A 5,766-nucleotide genomic window follows, 5' to 3' on the forward strand; every position below is an offset into this window, starting at 1 on the left:
ACGTTCGGGGGCGGATGACTTCATGTGGTAACGTAACAAATGAATACATAGTAAAGAAAGCAATACAACCATCATATATATAATTGAAAGTTTACATTTGTCAAAAGTTACATGTTCAAAACTCAATTACAATATGATGTCAAAATACGAGATTAAACTGGCGCCGCAGCATCCCTTCATCAAAAGCGAAATGAATACCTGAAATTACTGATTCCCTGGGACATACAAGTAATTTTGAAAGAGTAGATCAGCATTTAAGCTGGTGAATTTCATAAGTATTTAAGTGACAATGTTTGAATGAACTGAAATGTTTTATCTTCGTTTGTTTGTGGTTAGAAAATCCAATATTTTCTACTAGTATAAAAGTAGCCTTCACTCAAGACCAATGTTTGTTTCTAAAATGTATGTAAATGTAAAAGAACCAATGAATTTGAAAACCTTGTAAATCAATGCATTTTAATACCCCTTGTGAGTTTTATAACCATACTATTGACTCTGAATGCCTATACACAACGTTCTTCAGGCGTTGGAATGTTATGACGTTTGTCACCCCAAACGGTAGACTGCAGCTAACAGTCAGGGCGCGGGTTTGTCAAGCCCGTATAGATCTATACACAAACACCATGCTCCCCCTCCAAGGGATTCTGGTATATAATACAGGACTTGAAATGTGTACTCGAACGTACATGAAGTTAGTGTCTCACAAATCCGTGGTATAAAAACAGATCTACTTGTTAAAATGTTACGTTTGTTCTTATACACGAAAGTGAACTTCTTGAAATATGTGATTCTACTACATAAGAGTTAGAAATTTGTTTCGTAAAACCATACCTATTATAGTTTCCAAAAAGCGTGTCTTGTTTGTTTAGAAATATTGAGAAAAGAAATCACTTGTTTATGAAAGTATAGATTTTTGGTGTAGAGTCTAGGATAGACAAGAAAAATCTAAGAACAGTTTAGTTTATACATGTATTACAACAACATTATATTTTAAAAGGTAAGATGCTATTGTGACATATGTTATATATATATAAAAGTTCCTTTAAATGTTTATAAATCGCATGATATTTGAATATATAACAGTATATAAAAGAGTTTCCTTATGGAACACACGATAATACTCGTGTGTTTTACTTTTAATCCCCCCTTGAAAGCATATAAAAGTATTTAGAATAATTAAAACGGTTGATTAAGGGGTATGAAACTCACTTGAAAGTTTGAAGATAGCGAGATGGAAAACCGGGCAGAGTTTCGTCTCGGGAAACGGATTTTCCTCGGGGTTCTCGGGAATCTCGGGAGTAAAATCGACCTTCGGGACTTGAGCCAAAAAGACCAGAGCTTCGGGTTTGAACGGACACGGAAAACGAGGCAAAGTTGGGAGAGAGAGAAGAGAAATGAACCCTTTCTTTGGAAACCCTCGCATTCTATTTATAGGAAGGCTGGTCTGCCTCGGTACGCGGGGCGTACGCTCGTACGCGCTGCGTACGCGTATGTCATGCATTGCCGAAGCCTCGACTGCCTCGGTTCGGATGGGACGGGTTGCTGGGGAGGTGGGTCGGATGGGACGTCGGGTCGGATGGGACGCCGGGTCGGATGGGACGTCGGGTCGGACGGGTCGGGCGGGTCGGATGGATCGGATTCCTCGGATATGGCGACGTGGACGATCCGAGGCCAATCCTCTCGGTTACGCGGGGCGTACAGGAGTACGCAGCACGTACTTCGGAGGAGGATGCTGACTCCTCTTCGGATAATATCCGAATTTTGAATTAAATAAATAATTAATTTATTTAATAAACTTCAAAAATCCATATCTTCTTCATACGAACTCCGTTTTCGATGGTCTTTATATCCTCGCGTAGGTGAGACTACGCTCTACAACTTTCGTTTAGACTCCGTCGGCAAATTCCAAAATTATATTTTTATTATTTAATAAAAATCCATCGTGTTTAAGGAATTTCTTAGAAAATTCATAACTTCTTTATCTGATGTCGGTTTTTGCCAGACTTTTTACCGCTGCAATACCATTGACGAGACCTTCGATTCTCGTTTAGGTCATTCTGGCCAAAAGTCGCTCGATTTCCGATTCGAGTTTTTTAGCTGTCTGTTGCTAAGCCGAACTTGGAAAAATCACATCTTCTCTATATGAAGTCGGATTTGGGCGTTCTTTTCACGTACGATTATGTTTCAAAGACATTTAATCATAGAAGGAAATTAAGTAGAACTTATTTATACATGTTATTATGAAGGTAACTTTTTATTATTCAGAAGTGGTTACAATACTTGACCCATTATGGTCGCTACAAAGAGTTGAAATATCGGGTTGTCACATCATCCCCCCGTTAGAGAGAATTTCGTCCCGAAATTTAAAGTAGTAAAGATACTAGTGAACATGAAAGAGATGAGGGTACTTTTGTTTCATCTGATCTTCGCGTTCCCATGTGAATTCGGGTCCCCACTTGGCGTTCCAGCGAACCTTCACGATGGGTATGCGACTTTGTTTTGTTTGTTTGACCTCTCGGTCCATGATTTCTACTGGTTCTTCCACAAAGTTGAGGCTCTCGTTGATCTCGATCTCGTCGAGTGGAATAACAAGAGTCTCGTCGGAAAGGCACTTTTTCAAGTTTGAGACGTGGAAGGTTGGATGGATGTTACTAAGTTCGCACGGTAGGTTTAGCTTGTAAGCCACTGGGCCGATTCTGGCAAGAATCTCGAAAGGCCCTATGTATCTTGGATTTAGTTTCCCACGCTTTCCAAATCGTATTAAACCCTTCCACGGTGAGACCTTTAATAAGACGCGGTCTCCTACCTGGAATTCCAAAGGTTTCCTCCTTTGGTCAGCGTAGCTTTTCTGTCGGTCTCTTGAGGCTTTCAATCGTTCACGAATCTGAACGATTTTCTCTGTTGTTTCACGTATGATCTCCGGACCTGTGAGAGTGCTTTCAGGAACTCTTCCTCTAGCTAACTGGGTATCGCCAACTTCAGTCCAGCACAGAGGGGATCTGCACTTTCGACCATAGAGGGCTTCAAACGGAGCAGCCTTTATGCTTGTATGATAACTATTGTTGTATGAAAATTCGACAAGGGGTAAATGAATATCCCATGCCTTTCCAAAGTCAATCACACAGGCTCTCAGCATGTCTTCTAAAGTTTGTATTGTTCTCTCACTTTGTCCGTCTGTCTGTGGGTGGTAGGCTGTACTCATGTCTAGCCTAGTTCCCAGGGAACTTTGTAGTGACTGCCAGAATCTTGAAGTGAACCTACTATCTCGATCGGAGATAATGGATATCGGAACACCATGCAGTCGTACTACTTCCCTTAAGTAAGTTCTTGTAAGCTTCTCCGTTTTGTCAGTCTCCTTGATGGGTAGGAAATGTGCGGATTTGGTCAACCTGTCGACAATGACCCATATGGTATCGAGTCCACTTGTCGTCTTGGGTAACTTGGTTACGAAGTCCATAGTAATCCGCTCCCATTTCCATTCCGGTATCTCTGGTTGTTGTAGTAGTCCTGACGGTTTCTGATACTCGACCTTAACCTTAGCGCAAGTAAGACATTTACTCACGAAGGTAGCAATTTCTGCTTTCATGTTAGGCCACCAGTATAGTTTCTTAAGATCCAGATACATTTTATCTGAACCCGGGTGAACGGAATATCTTGAATTGTGAGCCTCGGTCATGACTACGTTTCTGAAACCACCATGATTTGGGGTCCAGATTCGGTCCATGAGATAGTAGGCTCCGCCACCCTTGACTTCTAAATTCTTCTCCATTCCTCGCAGGGATTCACCCGCCACATTTTCAGGTTGCAAAGCTTCCATTTGTGCTTCCTTAATTTGTGTGGATAGGTGGGAATGGATAGTCATGGTCAGAGATTTGACCCTCCGACCAGTGTATTCCTTTCGACTGAGGGCGTCGGCTACTACGTTGGCCTTGCCAGGATGATAACGAATTTCGCATTCGTAGTCATTCAGTAACTCAACCCATCGTCGTTGTCGCATGTTGAGTTCCTTCTGATCGAAAATGTGTTGAAGGCTCTTGTGATCGGTGAATATAGTACTCTTTGTTCCGTATAAGTAGTGCCTCCAGATCTTTAGAGCAAATACCACTGCTCCTAACTCGAGGTCATGTGTCGTATAGTTCACTTCGTGTGTCTTAAGCTGTCGGGAGGCATAAGCGATAACCTTCCCTCTCTGCATAAGAACACAACCAAGTCCTTGATTTGAAGCATCGCAATACACCACGAAGTCTTCTATCCCTTCGGGGAGGGATAGTATCGGTGCGGTGCACAAGGCCTGTTTTAGTGTCTGGAATGCCTTCTCTTGTTTCGCTTCCCAGTCAAAGGCCACTCCTTTCTGGGTTAATGAAGTAAGAGGTTTCGCAATGCTCGAAAAGTTCTTTATGAATCTGCGATAGTAGCCAGCTAGACCTAGAAATTGACGAATTTCTGTAGGTGTCTTTGGTGCCGACCAGTTCTCAATAGCCTTAATTTTGGAAGGGTCCACGTGTATACCTTTCTCGCTAACAACGTGACCTAAAAATTCGACTCTTCGAATCCAAAATTCGCATTTAGAAAACTTCGCATATAGTTTCTCCGTTCGCAGTGTTTCTAGGACTTTTCGTAGGTGTTGACTATGCTCTTCCTCACTTCGAGAGTAGATAAGTATATCATCGATAAAGACGATGACGAACTGATCCAAGTAAGGGCGACATACCCTATTCATTAGGTCCATAAATACTGCTGGTGCATTGGTTAATCCGAACGGCATCACTACGAATTCGTAGTGTCCATAACGAGTTCGGAAGGCTGTCTTTGGAATGTCCCCCTCTAGAACTCGTAATTGATGATATCCGGATCGCAGGTCTATTTTGGAGAAGTAGTTCGCCCCTTGAAGTTGATCGAATAGGTCGTCGATACGGGGTAGAGGATAGCGGTTCTTGATAGTAAGTTTGTTCAGCTCTCTGTAGTCGATGCACATACGGAACGATCCGTCTTTCTTCTTTACAAACAAGACTGGTGCTCCCCAAGGTGAGAAACTTGGTCTTATGAATCCTTTGTGAAGGAGTTCATTAAGTTGACTGGAAAGTTCCTGCATCTCTGCTGGTGCAAGACGATAAGGCGACTTCGCTACTGGGGTAGCTCCTGGAATTAAGTCGATTCTGAACTCGACTTGACGTTGCGGTGGTAATCCTGGTAGTTCTTCTGGAAAGATATCGGGAAAGTCGCGTACTACCGAGATGCTCTTGATGTCCTTCAGTTCTTGACTTGTATCGACGATGTGCTCTAAGAATGCTCGACAATCCTTCCGCAAGCACTTTCGAGCTTGGATGCACGAAATGATGCGAAGGTTTGTACTAGATTTGTCGCCGTAGACAACTAATGTTTCGTTGTTTGGGAGGTTAAGACGGACTGCTTTCTCAAAGCACATGATGTCGGCGCGAAGAAGGCTCAACCAATCCATGCCGATGATGACGTCGAAACTTTTAATTTGAACAGGCATGAGATTGATTGGGAAAGAATGGCCGTCTAATGTTAACGTACAGCCCATGTATATGCAATTTGTGTTTTCGGTTTTTCCATTGGCCATCTCTATAGTGAATGAATTTTCTAACTTGCTAGGTTTAGGTTTAAGTAAATGAATAAAATTTTGACTCACGAAGCTTCTCTCCGCTCCACTATCGAATAATATGCATGCGTATGAATTATCGAGAAGAAACGTACCAGCAACTATAGTTGGGTCAGCTACAGCTTCGTCGTGGCCTATTGCCA

This window comes from Lactuca sativa, chromosome 2 (genome assembly GCF_002870075.4).
Source record: "Lactuca sativa cultivar Salinas chromosome 2, Lsat_Salinas_v11, whole genome shotgun sequence".
NCBI classification, from domain to species: Eukaryota; Viridiplantae; Streptophyta; class Magnoliopsida; order Asterales; family Asteraceae; genus Lactuca; species Lactuca sativa.